Genomic DNA, 24,296 nt, shown 5'->3' with positions numbered 1-24,296 from the left:
AATTAAACTCATGACTGAAATCAAACAAATGGATACAAAAAGAACTATACAATGAATCAACCAAACTAGGAGCTGGTTTTTTGAGACTATCAACAAGATTGATAAACCCGTACATAGCCAGACTAACTAGAGAGTACAGAGAGACTACTCTAATTAACAAAATCAGAAATCAAAAGGGAGATATAGCAACAGAACATGAGAAAATCCAAAAAAAAATCATCAGATGCTAATACAAAAACTTATACTCAACAGAACTGGAAAACCTGGATGAAGTGGACAATTTCCCAACAGATACAAGTACCAAAATTAAATAAGGTTCAGATTAACGATCTAAACAGTTTCATATCCCCTAAAGAAATAGAAACAGTCATTTATAGTCTCCCAACCAAAAAAAAAAAAAAAGCCCAGGCCCTGATGGGTTTAGTGCAGAGTTCTATTTCAGACCTTCAAAAAAGACCTAATTCCAATACTCCTCCTCAAACTATTCCACTAAATAGAAACAGAAGGTACTCTACCCAATTTGTTCTATGATGCCACAATTACTCTGATACCTAAACCACACAAAGACTCAACAAAGAAAGAGAACTTCAGATCGATTTCCATTATGAATATCAATGCAAAAATATCAATAAAATTCTTGAAAACCAAATCCAAGAAGGCATCAAAACAATCATCCATCATGATCAAGTAGGCTTCATCCCAGGGATACAAGGATGGTTCAATATACAGAAATCCAACAGGGTAATTCACTATATAAACAAACTCAAAGACAAAACTACATGATCATCTCATTAGATTCTGAGGAAGCATTCTACAAAGTTCAACACCCCTTCATGATAAAAATCTTCAAAAGATCAGTAATTCAAGGTCCATACCTAAACATAATAAAAGCAATCTACAGCAAACCAGTAGCCAACATCAAACTAAATGGAGAGAAACTGGAAGCAATCCCACTAAAATCAGGGTCTAGACAAGGCTGCCCGCTCTCTCCCTACCTATTCAATATAATACTTGAAGTCCTAGCCAGAGCATTTAGACAACAAAAGGGAATCAAAGGGATACAAACTTTAAAGGAAGAAGTCAAAATATCACTCTTTTCAGATGATATGATAGTATATATAAGTGACCCTAAAAATTCCACCAGAGAACTCCTAAACCTGATAAACAACTTCAGTGAAGTAGCTAGATATAAAATTAACTCAAACAAATCAGTGGCCTTTCTCTACACAAAGGATAAACAGGCTGGGAAAGATATTACGAAATAATACCCTTCAAAATAGTCACAAATAACAAAATGCTTTGGTGTGACTCTAACTAAGGAAGTGAAAGGAGTTACAAAGTTCAGAACAGAGACTGAAAGAATGACCATCAAGAGACTGCCCTACATGGGGATCCATCCCATTAACAACCACCACACCCAGACACTATTACAGATGCCAACAATAGCTTGCTGACATGAGTCTGATAAAGCTGTCTTCTAAGAAGCTCTGCCAGTACTTGACAAATACAGAAGTGGATGCTGGCAGCCATCCATTGGATGGAGCACAGGGTCTCCAATGAAGGAGCTAAAGAAAGTACCAAAGGAGTCAAAGGGGTTTGCAGCCCCATAGGAGAAACAACAGTATGAAATAACCAGTACCCACAGAGTTCCCTGGGACTAAATCACCTATCAAAGAAAACACATGGTGGCACACATGGATCTGGCTGTATATGTAGCAGAGGATGGCCTAGTCGGTCATCATTAGAAGGAGAGGCCCTTGGTCCTGTGAAGGGTCTACACCTCATTATAGGGGAATGCCAGGACCAGAAAGTAGGAGTGGGTGGGTTGAGGAGCATGGGAATAGAGAAAAGGGATAAGGGATTTTCTGAGGGGGAACTAGGAAAGGTGATAACCTTTGAAATGTATATAAAGTAAATATCTAATTTTTTAAAAAGACAAAAACATCTCAAATATATTATCCTTGGCATATCAAATAGCTTCACTGTGGTTAAAGTAGTAAAAATGTTGGAAGGAGAGCATAGAGGAGCTAAAGAGATGATTCATTGGTTAATGGCACTTGCTGTTCATATAGAAGATGGGGTTAAGTTCTCAGCAGCCACATGGTTGCTCACAAACATCTGTAACTCCAGTTCTGGGGGAATCCAAATGCCCTCTTATTATCTCTGGGCACAAGGCATGGATGTGGTTGCTGCACACACCTCCACACAGGAAAAACATTCGTAAACATAAGATAAAATAAACAAACCTAAAAATTTTAAGATATAAATAATCTCCTAATTAATTTGACACTGTGAATTCTGAAGCTAACACTGAAACCAAGTGAGCTCATTGGAGTGGTGACCAAGTGCAATGCCAAGGTTTCAGTTAGCTCTAATAGACTACCTAAGAAGGAAGAAATCAATAAAATTTCACCCAAAGCGCTTTCTTAATAAAGTGAATTGAAATCTAGCTTAAATTAAATAACTACAACCTAAGGGTAATTTCTTTAAAAATATGGTTTTTATTTATTGTTTAAAAGTCACAGTAGAGTACAGTGTATTTTGCTTATATCCACCTTTTCCCATGGCTCCATTATATTCCTCTTAAACTCATGTTCTCTTCTTCAGTATATAGCATATATATATATATATATATATATATATATATATATATATATATATATATATACACAGCTCCTAGGAGTCCAATAAGTATCAGTCATATGTATACATGGGCAACCTTTCAGGTGGCTTATCTCCTGAAGAAAACTGATTCTCCCTCTCTTCGAACCCTTGACTCCTTGTAGTGCTTCAACTAGGGGTGGATCTTGCGAGTCCTTGCCCATGCCTGCTATACTTCTGATCACTTTTGCCTTGGGCTGGATTATGTGCAGTAGCCAAGCTGTTGAGAGGTCTGTGGGTGTAACATCCCTGTCTGAAGGCACTAAACTAACAAAGTTTCTGGCAATCTTAGAAGCCAGGCTGTCAGCTGATCAGAGGCTCTGAACCGTATGCCATGTTCAAGTAAGGCAACTGTTGATCTATGGCCATCCAGCAATTGCTATGTCAGTTCCTTCATCGACCTATAATCATTCCAGTTGCTAGGTGGAGCTTCTGAATATGTACTCCTCCACGATACACTCTTTACTCAGATTAACTCTGTTAAATTTCATTTGCTCAAATTTGGTTCCTTTCCTCTTATCAACAAGAAGAAAGGGGCAGGACAAATAGATCCATGGACAAAAATAATAGCAACTGTTAGGGGTTTAGTTCCCAGCATCCACATGATGGCCCACAGCTGTCTGGAGCTCCAGGTCCAGAAGATCTACAGGCAGAGGCATGCAAATGGTGCCTAGACATGTCTGTAGGTAACGCACACATATAAATGAAATATGAAGGTTTTTAAAAGTGGGGAGTAAATAATTTGCCAAATTCACCAAGGTAGGAAGAAGTAGATGTGGGTCCTGCATCTATAAAGTCTAGCTCCAGAGCCCATCATCATAACCACAATGTTCTATGCTTCTAGAACCTAGCCCTACTCAATCTATTCCAAAGAAATGACACCTATTCCCTGAGCTGAAGGGCCTCCCTTCCAAAAAGAAAAAGAACAAAGATCATTTCCTTTTCCCCGAAAGAGGGAGTCCCTTTCTGTAATCCACCTGATCTGGTAGAAATTATCTAGAGATGATACCATTCAGTGAAGATGTGGCCCAGTATCCCTGCTGACCAAAGCATTCTCAGTCATCTTTTCAAAGGACCTTTACATCACAGCACTAGTCTTCCCATGAAGATGTCTTGCATATGGCAGTCATAGCAAGAGCATCAGAGGCTCCTCTTCTCCTTTGCAGGTCTGGAATCAAAAGTAGGGGACCAAAGCAGCTTTGTCTCTGCAGAGATAAACCTCTCCTCTGTCACTTCCTAGGAAATGTCCCCCATTCAAATTCTTTAAACTTTAGGTAAAAAGAGCAATTCCTGTGTCCTGTGTAGCTTCTCAGCCTTCCACATAACCCCTGATGGGCAGCCAAGCCTTTTTACAATCAGAAATTATTTCATTGACTGGCCTGGTTTTGTTTATGTGTTAGTTCCTCTATGTTCCATGCTATGAGGAGGAATCACAGAAATCTGATCTCTGTATCTTCTTTTAAAAGAGCAGCTCAAACTTGAGGTGTCAGCAGAGACCTGCTGCTACTATAACTATACAAGCCTTTCTGGCCTCTTCTCAGTGTCTCCTGGTGGTGGACATTGAACCTTGGGGTTTCTTCACTTATAGCTATGTCACTCCAATTTAAACACTTGTCACGTGGTATTTGCGTGTGTCCCTTTCTGTGTCCAAATTTCCTTCTTTGTATGAGGACATCTGGTACTACCTGATCAGAGCCATACCCTACCCCAGTAAAACTTAGCTAATTGCATCTTCAACTGGCTAGTGAAAGCTTCTGGGTCAATCAGAGAACACATTTTTGTTGCTTAAGTCTCACAGCTTGCCATCATAGAAAGCTACAACAAGAAAACTTTTACCTTTGTTTAACTCAGGGTTTCATCACACACTTCTGTGGCCACATATATATTTTCACTGTGGTGGCTGCTGTTAAGAAACCTTCATTGCAAACCCAGAGAATCAACTAAGCAGGGCTCATAGAGGCTCACAGAGCCTGAAAAGACAACAAGGGAGACTTTGTGACTCTGAACTAGGCCCACCTTATAAATATTATTGTTGTTGTGAGACTCCTAAAATTGTAAGCCGGGGCTGTCTTTGACTTTTGCATACACTTGGGACACTTTTCCTCCAACTAGGATGCTTTGTCCACCCTTAATATGAGGGGAGGTCTTAATGAACCTTGATATGCCATGTTTGGTTAATATCCCTGGGAGATCTGCTCTTTTCTGAAGGAAATGGAGGAGGCGTGGACCTGGGGGAGAATAGGTTGGGGGCAGGGAACTGGGAGAAAAAGAAAGAGGGCAAACTTCCTTTGAGATTGAATGTAATATATACAATAAAAATAAACAAACAATAAAGAAGAAAAGAATTCTTCACCATGTCGCAGGACAAGAGGATACAATGCATTTTAGAAAAGTAAATCCAAGTTTTCTGTTTTGCAGATAACAGATTATGTGTGTAGGTGGCGGGTGGGGCATATCCTCACTTCATGTGTTCATCTGCAGAGGACAGAGATTGGAGCTAAGATATGAAGCTCACCTGTTCTTACCTAAATGTACATTTATATCTGATACTTTGGTATTCCTCTCTTATGAACTACCCAGGAAATGGGTGACATGTTCAAGATAGCGCTAAGCTCTGGCTCACTTGGTACAAGGCAGAGCTCGTTACCCAAGTAATGAAGAGTTCTTGGGAGGAATATACTCAACATTTTTCTAGTCTGTTGTGGAGAAACGTCTTTTTTAAACACTTGGCAAATTTGTTCAAGAACCCAATCATGAAAGCAGCTAATCAACATAAACTGGCTTTTCAGATAGCCCAGACTGAGTGGAAGGGAGCTGCGTCCTGTCCTGACCCCTTGGTCACCCCTTCTTGTGTCAGAGGAAGGAGAGAAAAGGATGTGGCTTCTAAAGGAGAAAATTTCATATCTGGATTTGCATTTTTCTTCTAGATTTGTTCATTCACTTTACCCTCCTCCCAAGGAATGCAGAACCCACTAGCATCCTTTTCAGCCCAAGTGTTCGAGAAGCATCTTCTCCTACCTTCTACTTGATATGCAGCAGTGGCTGCTCCCCATCCGAACCCCACAGGGAAAGCCATGGCTCCAGGGGTAGAATCATCGAGTCTGCTAACAGGACCTAACTTGAATTCTGGACTTTAACCAGAGGAGGAGCTAAGCAGCTGTGGAGAATGGTGACCTCTCACTCCAGACCAGAGCCTCAGAGAGCAAACAAGTGGGAAAAAAGTAGAGCTTAAGGCTGGAGGACCCGCCTCAAGTGGCCACAGTTGTGAAAAGCCTCCTGGTCATGTCTAAGATAAGGATTAGGCTTATTTTTTTTTTGTCAACTCTCTCCATTGTTCTTAACAGACATGGATCATCCTGTGTAATGAACAAGTTAATCTTTTCTCTGTCAATGTAGCACATGGGCATGGCTTGTTAGTTACAAAATTCTTCTAGAGTATTTCCCTAAGCAATTGCTCTGCATCTCTGTGTGTGCTTGTACATGTGTGTTTGGGGAGGAGGGTGTTCATTGATTTACGGTTTTCTGGCTTCTGATATGACAGTAGAGGGCTATGATAACAACCGAAGCTCTAACTCTGTCTTGCCTTGTTCCTCTAGGCCTCCCTTGCTGCTCCCCAGGTCTCTGTTTCTGAAAGTGCATAAGCACCTGTCTAACTGTGGGTTATTTTACCAATGGACATGAATGGGTGCAGCACAGGACGTACATTGCTGCTGCCGGGGAGACAGTGTGGAAGGGATATCCTTCAGGACTCTCCGAACTAACATTTCAACTTTAAGACAAACACAATTCACAATTAAAAGTTTATTTTAAAACCTTCTTGTGGAGAAAAGAATTGAACACGGAAAACTAACTTGCTCCTCTTCTGCAACTCTGAATGGAAAACTGTTCCCTGTTCAGGGACAAGGACATAAAGAGGGGAAGAGGAAATGCTAGCCCTAAGATAAAGAAGTGCTTAAATATGCACAGAAGATGAGAAGACTCTTAAGGCACTTAAAATTACATACTTGGAGACATAAACGTCTGCAAAGCAGGTGGAGCTATTTAATAAAAAAAAAATCAGTTCTGGAACAATCTGTATAAAGGAAATTTGGGGGTGGGGGTGTTAAATCTTTTCATTATGGAGCACTAGATGGCGGTGTTGCAATTATTTAGGCTCACAAATGGGTTAAACCCGGAAAATTGAGTATCTCAGAGTTTCCTGTGTGTAGCAGTCCCTCCTGACTCCTTAGGCTATCCCAGGTTCCTCTCAAGACAGAACAACACCCTTCTCCAAGTTCTTCAACAGTCTCTGAAGTTATTTTCCCCCAAAATGAATAATTATTCTTCCTCAGTTCTAAGATCATCCCACAGATCGACCACTAAATCCTACTACAGAGATACTTGCAAGATCAAGGTTCAGTGAAAGACCTTGACTCGAAAAGAAAGACATGAAAACACAGAAAGCTATCCAAAGCTAACTTCTGGTCTCCACAAAAGTACTTCACAGGAGAACATACACACACACACACACACACCTTAGGTATCTTAGCACTTTCTTCCTGCCTTTCTACCAGTACCTTCCATTGCTACCCACAGCTTCTCTATCCTTCTTGCCTTTAGAGATTTCACTCTACTAATGATTTCTGAGCTAGGGCTTCTCTGGCTCTAAAACATGCCTTTTCAGTGAAGCAAAATTGCTTAGTTCCTCTACTCTCTACTTTTGTTTGTACATTCATTTTTTGTTATAGAAATGATTAAAAATAAATAAATCACACATCGAAATTAAACACATCCAAAGATTATACAACTCAGTGAACTTCTACACCCAGAGAGTAACCATTTGAAACAGAAGCTGTGGAGTTTTGCTTTGTGCTTTTCACTGTCTAATATAACCTCATAAACTTACCTAAAGCAGAAAATGAAAACCCCATAACAGACTTAGAACTAGAAAAACCATCAGCTCTACAGCCTCTTTCTCTGTTCCTGTTCATTGCCTGTCCCTGTTCATTCCTCGTCCCTTTGTCTGTATGCTTTCTTGTTCTCCTTTCCACATGTTAGACTGCACCCACCTGTGTATTTGCTTGCATACATATACAAATGTTATTGCCTAGATTCTACATAGGAGACAGAGCATACTTTTTTTTTCCTTTCTGAGATTATGTGACCTCCTTCAATATTATACATGCTAAGTCCATCCATTTTCTTGCAGTTTTTGTAATTATGTTTTTCTTTAGCACTGAATAGTATTTACATATATATGAATAATATTCACTCTAAAGTCATTATATATAACATTCTCATTATTCAGCCATCCATATATGGACAACTATTCTAATTCTTTGCTATAGTGAATAAAGTAGAAATAAATACAGAGGGTACATTTCTCTACAGTCAGGCATGGAGTACTCTGTCTGTATGCCCAGAAGTGAAGTAGTTGGGTCTTATAGTAGTTCTATTTTTAACTTTTTGAGAAATTTTAAATTTGATTTATTCATCGCTGTATTAATTTTACACCCCCACCAGCAGTGAGTAATCAATGTCTCTTTTACCTTCACATTCTCTCCAACATTTATTGTTAGATTTTTTTTTATGGCAGCCATACTGACTGAAGTAGGGTGGTGTCTCAAAGTATTTTTAATTTGTATTTCCTTGGTAGCTAGGACTATTAAACACTTTTATAATTATTGGCCATTTGTGTTTCTTTTTTTAAAAAACAACTATCTTTTCGTTTCATTTTTTTATTTATTGGTTGGCAGTTTTTTTTCTGCAATACTTAATTTATAGATATTCGCCCCTTATTTAATGAATGTTGGGTGTTAGAGATATTCTCTCATCCTGTGGGCTGTCTATTAACCCTGGTCATTTGCTGTACAGACACTTCAGATTTTCATGTTGTCCCATCTGTTGATTCTTGGAGTTCATTTCTGTGCTACTGATGTTCTATTCAGAAATTTCTTTCCTTACCTAGTATCTTGAATGTTGCCCCCTAAATTTAAGCTTCACATTTTAAATTAAGGCCGTTGATCCATTCTGAATTGGTTTTTGTACAAGATAAGATATAAAAATCTATGTCATTCTCCTACAGGCAGAAACCTGGCTTTGCAGCAGCATGTGTAAAAGAGACTTTTACTAATATGTGTTTTTGCCCTCTCAAAATTAAGCAGATATAGCTTTGTTATTTTGTTTCCTGGTCCTCCATAATATTGATCTTTTTCTCCATTTTTATACCAGCACCAGGCTGTCTTTATGACCACAGATCTATACATGTACTTTAATGTTGGGTAATATCGCCAGTAGTAACCTTCCTGATTAGAACTGCTTTGGCTATTCATGGTCTTTATTTGGCTCCATACGAATCCTTGTACTGTTTCTCAGAACTTGTGAAATATTATATTGGAATTTTCATAGGTACTACATGAAATTCATAACTCAATTTTGGTAGTGCCACCATTTTCACAATATTAATTCTGTCAATCACGGAGGACTGAATATCTTTCCATTGGTCTTGTTCACAGAGCCAAGACAAGATCACTTCAACTACTCACGCAGTAATCAACATCAAGTTTTATGAACACCTCTAGCTAAATTTCATGCAAACATTCCTCTAGGAAGAGTTACAGAAAGCACAATATCCATAGCCATGGAAGAGAGGAATTAAGCACAACCATGTCAATGGATGTGTAAAATGTAACAAAGCAGCACAAAACATATGGCACAACCTCATCCATGCCCCAGCACCAACACCCTAGAACGGAATCCAATAACACAGAGATAGCTGAAATGTTTGAGAAACAAATCTAGAGTCTTCCTATTCAAAAGAATTAAATGAATATATATAAAAGTCAAACAAATGGATGTACTAATTAAAGAAATCTATACAGGAGCTTGAATAGCATTTTCCACAATGAATGTAACAGTTGGTGAATGGGAAGCAGAAGTGGAGCAAGCCAGCAGCACTTCTCTGCTTTCTTTAGAAGAAAAGAATTCAAACTCCATTACTTCATCCAGAAACAGTGACTGAAGTTTGCTGACCTTTAGATCCCCTCCACCTCACTTCAAGATTTGTGCTTTCTGAAGACCATTTTTTTGAAACGACCCTGTTCTCTACTTCCCAGTTTTACTCCCTACCAGTTAATAACATAACAAGATACCTACAGTCTGAGCCCACCATAGCCAATAGTTTTTGAATGTGGAATTTGAAGGGTTTTTTTTTTCTGTTTTGTTTTCTTTTGGGTTGGGTTGGATTTTTATAGTGCAAACTCAGCCCTTGCACATGATCCACCACTGGGCTACAATGCTAACCTATCGACTAAACAATCTCACATTAATCTTTCTGGGATCCTGCTGTCCTTCCTTCTGTTCACAAGAGCCACCAACCGCTACCTGCTTTTCAGGATGAAGGCAAATCAGTTACTTGCATTATCAGTAACTAAAAGCACTCTGTACCCTGGGAAATGCTAAAACTCTGTGTGCTTCTTTTCTTATTGCTGTGTCCCAACACCTGGCAGAAGCAACTTAGGAATTGGTTGATTTTGGTTCACAGAGTACAGGGATACAGTCATCATGACAGCTTGGTTGGAGGAGGTATGGACTATCAGGAGACTTTATACTCATATCTATAAATTAATGACCGGACAGAAATCTGGATGGGGTCTGGGCTGGCAAAGCTTCATAACCCGTGATCCTTGCCTCCTATATCCCTACTTTTTTGTTAATTTATTTTTTACACTCCATATTTTATTCCCCTACATCCACCCTCCAACTGTTCCACATCCCATACCTCCTTCCGACCCACCTGTCTCCACGTGGATGTCCCCACACCCACACCTACCCAACCTGACCTCTAAACTCCATGGGGCCTCCACTCTCTTGAGGGTTAGGTGCATCATCTCTGAATAAACACAGATCTTGAAGTCCTCTACTGCATGTGTGTTGGGGGCCTCATATCAGCTGGTGTATGCTGCCTGTTTGGTGGTTCAGTGTTTGAGAGATCTCAGGGGTCCAGATTAATTGAGACTGCTGGTCCTCCTACAGGATCCCCCTTCTCCTCAGCTTCTATATGTTTTCCCTAATTCAACAACAGAGGTCAGCTGCTTCTGTCCATTGGTTGGGTGCAAAATCTGCATCTGGTTCTTTCAGCTGCTTGTGGGGTCTTTCAGAGGGAAGTCATGATAGGTCCCTTTTTGTGAGTGCTCCAGAGCCTCCTTAAGAGTGTCAGGCCTTGGGACCTCCTCTTGAGTTGGATTCCACTTTGGGCCAGTCTCTGCACCTTCTTTTCCTCAGGCTCCTCTCCATTTCCAAGGCTGTAATTCTTTCAGACAGGCACAAGTGGGGAGGGAGGAAATGAAGGAGGGACCTGGGAGGGAAAGCGGATGTAGGGGTAGTGGGGGAAAGAGGGGAACCCGATCTGGTATTGGGTGAGGGAAAAGGACTGAAGCCCTGGGGACCAGCAGAAAGAATGGAAACAGGCAACCTTGAGAGGTAGGAGATTGTGGGGGGCCCTCTAGAATGCACCAAAGACCTGGGAGGTGAGAGACTCTCAGGACTCAAAGGGAGGGACCTTGGATGAAATGCCCAACAGTAGGGAGAGGGAGCTTATAGATTCTACCTCCAGCAGGAAGACAGTACATCAAGTGAGGGATGGGGTTGCCACCCTACACGCACAGCTCTGATCCATAATTGTTCCTGTCTGAAAGAATATCCCTACTTTTGTCAGGTATATTCTATATCTAAAAGTTTCTAAAACCTTCCAAAACAGGAGCACCATCTTGGGACAATGCTTTCAAGCATGTTGACCTGTGGAGGATACTTTACCTTCAGTTCATGGCAGAGCTAGAAATTCTCTACCCACTAAGTTCAAAACAAATTTAAATAATTTTAATTGCCTTTAAATTGTTTTTTCATAAAATATATCCTGATGATATTATTTCCCTTTCCCCAAAAATTCTGTTTCTTAAACTGTAAAACAAACTCTCTTGTCTTAAAGTAAAGATTTGGCCTCAAAAATGTTGACCTCTTACTGGAATTCCTGAGGTTCAGAAACTGAATTTTTTCTATTCTTGTATATGTATGCAGAAGAGAGGTGTTGTAAGTAAACATGTATTTGTCCATTTATAACAAAGATGCACAGACATCAAAGCCAATCACCATCCTTCTTCCACCTGGATCCACTCTATAGCATTGCTTGTTAGTTCTCTGGCACTTATATGGTCCTAGGACTGTGTCCTGTGCAATGAAGTCAATACAGGGCTCCCTTCATGTTCCAGTAAAGCCTGACTACACCATGACTCATGATTCAAACATGGGTCACCATTTTTCCATCCTCTAGCTAGAGACACAGATTCTACTAGAAGATATCAACGTTCTAGTAATGCCTAAGCAGAAAGAGACTTGTCCTATAGCATGGAGCAAGACTGTAACAAGCAAGCACGGAACTTCAGTTTTTTTTCAAAACCTATTTTTAATTGTGGTTCTTATGTGCTTTAACTTCCCTCTTAGCCCACCACCCACCAGAAGTAGTGGAAAAGAAAGGATACAGGGGAAGTCGACCTGTTAAGAAATGGTTCTTTGGAGCAAATCCTATCTGCTTTGTCAGGAAATTGGAGTTCAGTTCACAGGAGTCAGCAGTGGGTCTTCATCAGTGAGATACAGTCAACTGAGAAACATGGAAATGAAGAAGAAAGTTGAAGAGAGCACAATGAGGCAAGAAGTGAGATAGGGACACCTTACAGTTGTTGGTACAGTGGATCATTCATTCTGATATTCTGTATGAGCTAGTCAACTCTGACCTAAGAAGACACTAGTACCAAGGTGCTTTCTAAGCACCCTCAGCGACTCCTGTAAACCATGTGCTATTTCTCATTTTTCAATAATTCTAATTGCAACAGTGAATCTATTTTCAATAAGGTCTTCCAGGCTATCTCAAACATCGACTTTATTGCTTTAGGCTGGAATTACATAAACTTATTGTGATAATACCAGTTTCTCATGCATGAAAATGCATGACCAAATTAGTTATAATGATATTCTTGGTTTCTTTGTAGACAGGGTCTGTCAAAATATGGTTGCAGGAAGGAAACCAATAATGGTAATCTTCAATTATGAGAATTCTATTTATTGTGACGCATAGAGGTTCATTTCTAGGAACAGGGGACAGAGGCATTTGCTCAGCTGAGCTACCCAGGATTTAGTTAACCTGCCTCTTGGTAATAGAATCTGACTTTTGCTTGCTCTGTGCAGCCTAAATGCTTCTGGAAAAGCTGACACAGAGTCCCACCCAATAACTCACTAGCTCCAGGGACTCGTTTCTGTTCATCTCCATATCTCATTTCATTGGTTGTGAGAATTGGATCAGACTTGGGCTTGACATTCAATTCAAACATTGAGATGCCAGAGAAAGCCCACCTGTTTCTGAAAGATGTTTCCCCTTCCACTGAAGCTATATATATTTTAAGCCATACCCTTCCTGCTATGCTTCAGTGAGGAGTTCCACGAGCATTTCATAGACATAAAGAGGACTGGCTTTGGGCTATGCAGGACAAACAGAAGAGAGATGTTTGGAGGATCTGTGAATTCCCTTTATGGTTCAGAGACTTGGGTGTTTTGTTTCTTTCTTTTCTTTTTTATTATTAATTAGGTATTTTCTTCATTTACATTTCCAGTGCTACCCCGTAAGTCCCCCAAACCCTCCCCCCCACTACCCTCCCTCCCCACTCCCACTACTTGGCCCTGGCGTTCCCCTGTACTGAGGCATATAAAGTTTGCAAGACCAATGGGCCTCTCTTCCCAATGATGGCCGACTAGGTCATCTTCTGATACATATGCAGCTAGAGACACGAGCTCTGGGGGTACTGGTTAGTTCATATTGTTGTTCCACCTATAGGGTTGCAGATCCCTTTAGCTCCTTGGGTACTTTCTCTAGCTTCTCCATTGGGGGCCCTGTGATCCATCCAATAGCTGACTGTGAGCATCCACTTATGTGTTTGCTAGGCCCCAGCATCGTCTCACAAGAGACAGCTATATTTGGGTCCTTTCAGCAAAATCTTGCTAGTGTATGCAATGGTGTCAGCGTTTAGAGGCTGATTATGGGATGGATCCTGGATATGGCAGTGTCTAGATTGTCCATCCTTTCGCCTCAGCTCCAATCTTTGTCTCAGCAACTCCTTCCATGGGTGTTTTGTTCCCAATTCTAAGAAGGAGCAAAAACTCCTATATGTATGTGTGTATGGTGTGTGTGTTATATTTTATTTAACTATGATCAACATGAATTTGTCACAGCTTTACTCAGATGTGAATACTTTTGCTATAGCACTATTGGTTTTACTGGGGAGATTAACTATAATCTGAAAAAGCTTACAGATGAATTGCACATCTTTGAAACACTGAAGAAAATACTAAGGGAAACATACAGCATAAAAAGTCCTATGTGGACAAAAATCTACTTTATCACCATTACCATACAATTTATATTGATCTACTGTAAAAAGTGAAAATCCACCAACCAATATACTCAGGGCTCTAACTATATATATAAAACAGGCTGAGGTCCAGCTAATCTAACAATGACTATCAATGGAAATTCCAAAAATCCAGTAATTTGTTGTTTAGTCCAAAAGTCTAGAAGTCTTCATGGTCTTCAGTATATGCCAGAATCCTGAAGAATTAGGTTCTAATGCCAGGCAAGGAATGAACTTGCCGCCAAGATTGAGGGCAAGCAGGCAAAAAGAAAGAAATGCCTTTTTCCACGTCTTTATATGTAGGCTGCTGCTAGAAGTAGTGTCCCAGATAAAAGATGGGTCATCCTTCCTCAAAAGATCCAGACTAAGGGTGAGTCAACCACTTCAAATGATTTAACTAAAAAATTTCCTTTCAAGTGTACTCAGCCACTTGAGTTTTAGTTAGTTCCAGATAGACTCATGATGTCAACCAAGAATAGCTGTCACAACCCATCTATTGAAATACAGGCGCCATCACAGTCACAGAAATGGAAACAGAAATACAGACGTAGCAATAAATCACAGCAGCATAAAACTAACTACAGCATGGACTATAGCAGTGCCATCATTTCTGCTTCCTCCTGTTGCTATTGCAGAGGCAGCATGAGTCAGGAGTGGCCACTGAAAACACCCTGGGAAATAAATTGCCCCCCATGAGCCACTCTTCTCCCAAGAAACTGTGAATCCCAGCAAAAGCAAAAATTTCTCACAGCTGTTACTCAATTTTCAGGAAGGCAACTATCCCTAATCACAGACTGGTTTGTTTGTTGTTGTTGCTGCTGCTGCTGCTGCTGCTGTTGTTGTTGTTGTAAATAAAGCTTTTAGTTAAAAGAATACTACTTAGTTAAGTTGCTAGGGAGGCAGAGGTTATAATTAAATTTTCTGCTACTTTAAGCAGTTGGCATCCCTAACCCCCAAGTCATTTAAGGGTCAACTGAACCCATGTAATACATTCATTGTCTGCCCAAGACTGTGTTTTGAGTAGATGTTTATCTGTGAATACAGACACATAAAAGGAGGCGTGTATGTGCTCATTGCACACATGTGAACTCATGCACACAACTCTTGTAGGAGAGGTAAGGAATGTATATTAATATCATACATTCCTTCAGTTCCATTTTTATCCCATTGCTGTGGCCAACACAATGACATAAAATGAACTCCCAGAAGGAAATTCATTTGGTTATCCTTCAAGGTCACAGCATGAACTCAGACAGAAAGTTGGGGGAGGAACCTAATAAGAGGAACCTCTGAAAATACTGCTTAGTAACTAGCCCACAAGCACGTGTTCCCCTAGCTTTCGTATACAGCCCAGGACCACTTGCCCAGGGACTGATACCACCCACAGTAGGCTGGCTCTTCCAACATCAATTAACATCTTAGGCCATCACCACACAGAAAGCTGGGCAATCCCTCAACGGCTACTCTAGGCAAAATCGACTTGCCAGTTTCAGCTAAGTAGGACAGGGGCTGGAGAGATGACTCAGCAGTTAAGAGCACTGGTTGCTCTTTCAGAGACCCTGAGTTAAGTTCCCAGCACCTATATGACAGGTCACAACTGTTTCAAACTCCAGATCCAGATGCCCTCTTTTTGCTTCCCTGAGTAGCAGACATATAAATAGTACACAGTAATGCATGCAGACAAAACCCTGATAAAATAAAACATAGGAATTTTAAAGCTATCTAGCATGCTCTTCCAGGAAGAGAATGTCAGGGTTTACTTCGTTTCTTAAGTTCTGGGCCGGATTACTATCCCGGAAGTGAAGGCTCATGTGAGCTAGCAGCTGGCAGGCTCTGGTAGATTCAGTTACATTGTTTACATTTCTGTATTGAAGACTGCACATGCAGCATAAGAGCCAGCGTAAGAGAAGCAAAAACCAACAGCATTGCATCACTCACCATTTCACATAAGACAAAGACAAAGGACCAGAGTGCTGTATAATTAAGGATTTACCAGGGAATAATTTTCAAACAAACAACAAATAGTCTACCCTTCAAGATGTAGACAGGCTGATCCTCACAATGGCATACAAGCAAGGACAGGAACTACTTCAACAGCAACTCCGGCCTTAAAGCTCTCATTCTAAAAGGCAGTGAGTGGAGATAGAACCTTGGAATTCCTTTTGGGGACCTTCCAACAAACACCCACAGCTGTGATATCAAGTTCTAACAGTAGGACAGTGCAGGACATTATTCACAGTGCAGCTGCCAGGGGCTCCCTTCTCCTTATCTCTGTGCTTCAGATTCATCAGATATATTATTCGCACACACAGAGTTGGAAACTCAGGTCACCCTCTTAGTAATACTCTTTGCCCAATACAATCCATGCCTTGTATTCCTACAGAGTATCTGAAGACGTGTTAAACTGAGCGGGGATTAGGGTGAGGCAAGTAGGCGCCTAGGGGGCAAAATGTAAAGAGGCACAGTTCTTCCAGCACTAAATACCGGAAGAAAAAGAATGCTCAAGTTCAAAGGCCTAGCTCTAGAGGACAAACTGGTTTTATTTCCAGACTGTTTGTGACAATGAGCAGGTGTGTTATATGCCCCAGGACTAGACTGTTGCTAATCTGCTAAATCCCACAGTGTTTACACATTGAGAGCATCTTTGATTATTAATCCCACATAGAGTCAGAGTTTAAGACTTCAAAAGGGTTTTCTGTACACAGTAAATACAGCAGTGTTTCTGAAGGCCCACGATCTGGAAAGGAAACATTGAAAGGGTGGAGCTGGGGCAAATACAATGGAAAACCAGGACTGAAAAGGAAGAATTTTGCAAAGAATAAAATAGATTTCTTTTATAAGGGTCTCTTATGTCCGTTGAAATCACTAAACAGATGAGGGTGACCTCCAGTTATTGGCACTCTTTGCCTTCACCTTCTCAGTCCTGGGGTCACTGGTGTGAGCCACCACACCCAGGTTTCCAAGGTGCTGGAGATTGAACCCAGGACTCTGTAAACTAGGTAGGCACGCTACCAACTGAGCTACACTCCTGGCAAACAGAACAACACAGACAAAGCACATTGAAAAGCAGTAGAGTGTTGAAGCTTGTGCAGATAGAGGAGACCCTGCCCTGAATTTTCCATCTTGCATCCATAATCAGAGGCTGTCCCAGGTCTTCGATGATATTCAAGTCCCCCTCTACCTACCATAGGCTACCCACATCTAACCTGAGCTAACTTTAAGTTCCTTTGTGCATGATGTAGCTTTCAATTTACCTTCATTGCAGTGGACTCTTATCTATTCCCAGTCAATAGAAATCCATTCAGGCCTAAAAGTTCCAGATCGACTCCTTTTTCCAGTCTTGTTTCCATCCAATATAACTTTTCTGTAGTGTGTTCCCTGTGTCTAAACCACAGAATGCCCTGGAAGGTCAAGCTTCTAGAGGTCAGCCAAGATGACGGAGCTTGTTCCCCCGCACTCTGGTCACGTGCACCTGGGGGTTTCATCGAACAAGCTGTTCCAGTTCGGGGACTTTATTTTGTTCTTCATATTTCTCATCCTTCAAGGTTTTTTTCAGCCCTGTTTCAGACTTGCTTCCCTCTTAGTTTGGTTAACTTTTATCTAACATTCCATGAATTATTGAACTTACTTTTAAGTTCGAATTCCCCCAGTGAGTGAGATTCTTTGCCTTGTCTTTCCATTGTCTTGGTGACGCCCCTTGGTTAAACCTTAGCAGTAATTTAAAGTCATCTATTGGATGGAACACAGGGCCCCTTATGAAGGAGCTAGAGAAAGTACCCAAAGAGCTAAAAGAGTCTGCAACCCAATAAGAGAAACAACAATATGAACTAACCAGTACCCTCCCAGAGCTGTGTCTCTAGTTGGATATGTTGCAGAGGATGGCCGAATCAGCCATCAATGGGAGGAGAGACACTTGGTATTGTGAAGCTCTTATGCCCCAGTATAGGGGAATGCCAGGGCCAAAAAGCCGGAGTGAGTTGGTTGGGGAGCAGGGCAGGGGAAAGGTATAGGGGGCTTTGGGGATAAAATTTGAAATGTAAATGAAGAAAATTTCTAATAAAAAATGCCTTAATTAAAAAAAAGAAATTCATTTAAAAAAAAAGTAGATCTCTGGCCTCCCATCCCCTGAAAGCATAAGTTCATTATCCACATGGAGGTTGTGCTATGAGAAAAGCTAGAAACAATAACAGTGAGCCGAGGAAAGCAGCGACCCTAAGCACGTGGTCTGGGTCCAAATCTTCTTCCAGTCTGCTGATTAAAGCTCCCCGATGCTACGTTTGGAAATGGTTTATCCTTCAAGGGTTCATGTGCTAAAAGCTTGGTTGGTGACAGTGTTGAGAGCTACAGGAAACTTTAACAAAAATGTGGCTTGTAAGCTGGGCAGTTGAAGTAAAAACTTAAGGGTTCTGTGAAAAGTCAACTACATTAGATGCTGTTTTCTTGGGACAAACATGAGAAGGAGTGTTTTCCTAAAGCAGACACAGGTGAAAGACTAAGACAGACAGAAAAATAAAAATTATCTCTATTTTAGTATCATCCCATGAATTTCTTCAGGTTTACTGACGAAGACTGTGAAAGTAGATAGAGGGAGGGGTATCTAGTTTTCCTGAAGGGTTTTTTTTTTTTGTTTTGTTTTGGGTTTTTTTGCCATTTCTTTTAACACTTTACAAGACCAGAATAGAGAAAGCAGCTAGAGATGGAGAGACAAGGGGAAACCATCGGAGCAAGCCCCATTGCTGCTCAGAGTCTAGCAGGCCTCAGTGGGGAGCCCAGTCATCTGAAGGCACTGCATATAGTAGATGGGCAGTTTTTCAGTTTAGGACACAGACATCAAGGATGTTCCTCAGCAGACTCCATAGAAAACCTCAGCTGCTCAGTTTTGGCACTCCATCCAGTTTGGAACACAGGAGATGTTGCTATCTTCTGAAGGTAATTCATTCCCGGTAATGGAGAACCCTGAATTAACTCGTAACTCCCAACAACCTACCAGCCCTCAGCTTAACATGTCTATTTATAGCAACTGAACATGCACTATAATCTGTCTACTTCAAGTAGTTATGAGAGATTATGTCATGCTCATTCTGTATGTAGGTTTGACAAGTTTGCATTCTCATTAATAATATCTTATATTACAGTCTTTATACACAATAAGCAAAATTCATAGCAAAAAGAAACCAAAAAAGACAATGATCAGAACTCGGGGATGGGAGAGCAAAGATTCTGATGATAGTATAAAGCTTTAGTGATGGCAGATGTATGCCTCACCAACTGCAATGGTAAACACTAAACACAGCATGAGAAATGAGCTTTTGATGGGCCAGGAGATGAATTGTAGAAAGGTGGGAGGAAGTTAGAGATGTTTGAGAGCATGAATGGTGTATTTAACTCTAGCAGAAGCCTCTGTCCCACTGGGCAGAGAAGATCAAAGTCTGAAGAAAATGTGGGTGTTGGAAACCAGAAAAAAATAATGTAGCCACATAAAGGTGAAAGATAATTGGGTAAAATGGACTGCTTCCCATGTTTGGTTTTCTGGCTATGTCTAACTCAGGAAGTGATGCCAGTTCTCTATCCACCACCATGGTCGAAATTTTCCTTCATAATCACATTTGCAGGGCAAACATATAATATATTCCTATTCGATAGTGAGTCAAAGTAAAGTTGTAACATGGATATCACAAAACCATGGCAAGATTTCAAAGGTAGAATACAAATGTCTGTACTTCGTGGTTGCACTTAGCCATGTCTTCAGTTTTCATCCCTTAAAATCCGGTGTTTAGTGTTCTCCCTCTCTCTTAGCGGTACTCAGACAGTAAGGGGAACACTCACTAAGCTGGCCATTTTGATTGGGAAGGCAACTGAAATACTGTTTTCCACCTGCAATTCCTACCTTTCTTTTCTGGACATGGAAGAGACAGGGACTTTGGGTTGGATATCAGCCACAAATAGGTATCTGAGTGCTTTTTTGTCAGAGAGGCCGTCCTAGGTTTGATGATTCCCCTAAGCGGAGAAAGATTTGGCTTTGAAGCTAAGTCTAAGCCTTCAGCCAGTGCTATTTTGTCAAATGCCAAGCTATCAAATGTGGGGTTATTATGTTCTCAACCACATCGTGATCTTAAAATAAAACAAGCGCCAAAGCCTTGAATTCAACCATTTTCATATTCCAAAGAGTATTGTTGCTACAGGCTATCGGAAGCCACATCAAATAGGTCACTGTGACATGAGGATTATTTGGAGCAGAGGCACTGTAAGAAAAGCAGAAAGAAAAAGGATGCCCTGGCCTCTCTGCATCATGAGAAAAGAGGCATGCTCATCACCACATAGTCTGGGAAGCTCCCGTGTAAAAGGAACTTGCCTAACCAATGACAGAAGAGAAGTTCTTGTCACAACATCTCAGGAAGAGAAAGCTCAGAGAAATCTACATGCAGAAGTGCAGAAGTTTGATGTTTTAATTGTCCTGCTTTGTTCAACTTGTTGCATAAGCATGGGGTCTGGTGGCTCCTTGGCTCTACATTTCATTGTCTCCATATGCACATGTAAAAACCTTAATGCTTTTCATTGGATGGTCTATTTTATATCAATTTCATTTTCAAGTTTAGTAAAACTTCTAGGAAAGTAAATATTTTATTCCACTATTTGCTATAATAAAACTCTTGAAATTGAGTAATAAATAAACCATAGAAATGCATTCGGCTCAAGTTCCTGGAAGCTGGGAAGTCCAAGGGTACAATCCTGGCAAATGGCAAGAAAGGGCAAGAGCCAGCAAGCACCTTAGAAACGGTGCAGAAGTCAGCTCTTTATCCAGAGTGTGTTCCATTATAGCCGTGCCACTCTCATGATAATGGCACCAATCTAACCATAAGTGCATCATGCTGGTGACCTAGTCACCAACTAAAGATTCCCTGTCCACACTGTTGAGTTAGGGTTAGATTTCAGTGTGCGTTGGGGACACAGTCAAACCATGGGAAAGGTAAAGTTTCAGCCCAGTCTTCACTCCTTTATCTAAACATCCAGTCCCACAGCACAGGGCTAGAGAGATGGCTCAACAGTTAAGAGCACTGTGCTGCTTTCCTAGAGGTTCTGAGTTCAATTCCCAGCAACTATAGATTGGTTCACACCCATCTTTGATCCCCCTTCTGCTATATAGGTGTAAATACATACAAGTACTCTTATATATAAAATGCATAAATATATCTTAAAACAAGAAAGGAAGGAAGGGGAGGGAGGGATGGGGGAGGGAGGGAAAGAGGAAGGATTCTTTATGTGGCTTGCCATGAAACTCCTGGGATGCTACAGAGAGACAAATTGGAAATGAGAAGTGATAGGAAGGACTACTGAGTACATCCTGAGCCCCTTCTAATTAAGGGCATGCAGATGTTTCTTCTGGAAAGACAAAATACTAGTGAGTGTTGGCATGTCCATTTTTGGATCTCCTTCTCCAGCTTGTGTGCAGCTTTTGTTTTATTTCTGCCTCTGATATTTTGGAAGCCTCAAGACTTCAGCTAAAAATACAGACTTTCCTTTTGGGCATGACGGCTAACGAATATGGATGATATTTAGTTTACACTAGCCCCTCCTTTTCTTCTTCTAAACAAGCTGATTTCTACATTAAAAACTGATTGCTTTTCAATAATTACATTATTGATGCTTAAGTGTCCAACACTGTGAAATTCCTCTAAGTTCTCCTTATTTCTCTATGGTACAAGTTCATTCGATTTGTGTCTGGTTTACTACTCTATGGCTATTCTAATGTTTAGTTTTGTTTTTTAAATTTTTCTCTTTGGTTTTATTTTCTCCTCCCATCGATGTAATGTATATCTGGCCTTCCAAGAACTTTGGGATCCTGGATGTTGCAGCAAAATGCAATAGTGCACTCACTAAAGACCTTTTGATTTCACAGGATCGCCTGTACACATGACGATTAAGAATAAAAAGCATAGGGAACTTAAAAGATAGTACAATTTCTTCCCCTGGTTTTGATGGCTTAAGCAGAGCTGTCAGTTTTTTCAGGCTAGGGGATAAAACCATTTTTATTTGCAAGACTCTCACAAATATGCTATGTAGGCTTTTATAGTTAAAAATGCATCATCTTCTCCAAGTGTAAATATTTTCCTGGGATGAGAAATTCAGTAAAACCACGGGTCCCCGGCCTTTGTGGTTGGTACAAACAAGCCTCGCTTTTTTGAGCTCTCAGTCTTTAAATGTGACAGCCACGGGGTTTTATTTTTAAAGGTTATACTTTGCATTTTTCCCCCAAATGTGTTTGCAAGATTTATTCCTGTGTGGTTAAATCTTTCCAGAGCTCTGAAGTCACCTGCTAGGATTGGCCCCACGTTACATATGGGAAATCACTTACAGAAGGGAACACTGTTCCCTTTGTATCTCTAAATACACTCTGGCTCAGCCTCCCTTTCACAATTAACTGAGTTTCCAAAATTATTTTCCTGGCCTGCACTATGATTCTTTTCTTCTCTCAGAGAGCAAAATTGCCTTAGCCCAGCTCTGTACTTAGCTTTCAAATGTCCACAATGTGTCTACTCTTCTGCTGTGTGTAGCTGAGCTCCCAGGGAATCATGGAGTCATTTAGAAAAATCTGCAGACACAGGAGAGGTTCCTTGCCCATCGAGTTTGCCATGTATAGTGTCGTATGTGCGTATTTCTTTACTCGCATATTTCTCCTAAGATTTATTCCAAATATGTGGTGACTGAGGTTGTGATACAACTTCATTTACATTTATGATATGTACATATTATATATCAGAAGAGGGAAAGAGTCTTTTCAAAATGAGACCACATGAAGAGTAGAGAGAGTCTTCAGACCAGCAACAGATCCTGAATTCTAACCACTACTATTCCTCAAAGCAGGTTGTGTACATTCCTGTCCTGCCAGCCAGAAGACAGGAAGCATAACCCACACAGGCCTACTGTTCAAGCTGAACACTTGAAACAACTGTTTTGAATGGCAGCAAAAATGCATTGAGTAATAATGTCACAGCGAGGTGCCAATCATTTGTGAACATTCTAGAGAGTTATGCCCTTCTTCTGTCCAGTCCTTCCTTGTCTTCTTTAATATCTAATTTTTTAAAGCAGTATGCTTGTAGGACAGATGTCCTTTATGTCATGTGGTTAAGCAGTTACCAACCCACAGTCCCTTTTCATTCTACCATGGTCAAGTGGAAGCAAGGCCTTCATTCAAAGTCATAAAATGGAGAACTAAAAGGCCCTATTCATGGAGCCTTTGAGAAGACTCCTCAGGGTCATAGAGCCTTTTGAGAGGAAAGCAAAAGTGAGACTCATTTAGGAAGGTATAACATTTCTAAGGAAGAAGATCTGGGGAAGTGCCTGAAGACACTGTCATACATCAGCAAAACCGCAATGCAAATCCAAGTCCCCCCCTCTTTTTCAGTATTTTCATCCACTTGAACATACAGTCTACTATCACTCTAGTGAAAAGGACACATTTTTATTGTAGAAGCCATCTGCCAAAAGAACTTCCCATGTTTTCCTTTGTATTTTAACTTGCCAGGATGTCAGAGAAATCAATATCCTCTTTTCCGGATACATACTTGCATTCACTTGGTAGTTCTGCCTTCTGTTCTTTGTATATAGCACATTTGCCAAAGGGTCAGAAAATGGTATCCCTAGCCAGACTCTTCACCCTGTACTTTTTAAAATGTCACTTTCTCTATTATTTCCCTTTCTGCTAAGTATAGAATTAAAAAATAAAATTAAAAGGGCAGAGAGAGAGAGAGAGAGAGAGAGAGAGAGAGAGAGAGAGAGAGAGAGATCTGGAAATTTGAGTTGCTATGGATTTGGTGCTGGGATTAATAACCACTGTGTAGAGGAAGCCCAGAATATGTGGCACACCCAACAAGTATTGGTACGATATTGACTAAGAAAGCAGCAAGTCAGGTCTCCAACCAAGAGGTACATTATAGATGATCAGCATGCTTGAAACACAAATTTCTTGCCAGGATCAAAATAGAAGCAACGGCTTGCTTTCCATTTTGTGGAACAACACGAAACATTATAATTTAAAAAAAAAATGCTGTGTGTGGTGGCACACACCACTAATCCCAGCACTTGTGAGGCCGAAGCATGCTAATCTCTGTGCATTTGAAGAAAGGCTGGTCTACACAGAGTTCCAGGAAATCCCAGAGCTATATAAAGAGACCCTCTCTCAGAAAAAAAGAGCAAAAAGGG

At 40.7% G+C, this 24,296-nt stretch overlaps 1 pseudogene; it reads right to left on the bottom strand.

Moving 5' to 3' along the window:
• The window catches only part of LOC110295522, a 155,353-nt pseudogene extending 149,600 nt beyond the window's left edge, over positions 1 to 5,753 (bottom strand).
• Positions 5,754 to 24,296: the final 18,543 nt, after the last annotated feature.

Source organism: Mus caroli, chromosome 5 (assembly GCF_900094665.2).
Source record: "Mus caroli chromosome 5, CAROLI_EIJ_v1.1, whole genome shotgun sequence".
NCBI classification, from domain to species: Eukaryota; Metazoa; Chordata; class Mammalia; order Rodentia; family Muridae; genus Mus; species Mus caroli.
The sequence above is the reverse complement of the archived record's forward strand: the minus strand, read 5'-3'. Positions and strand labels throughout refer to the sequence as shown.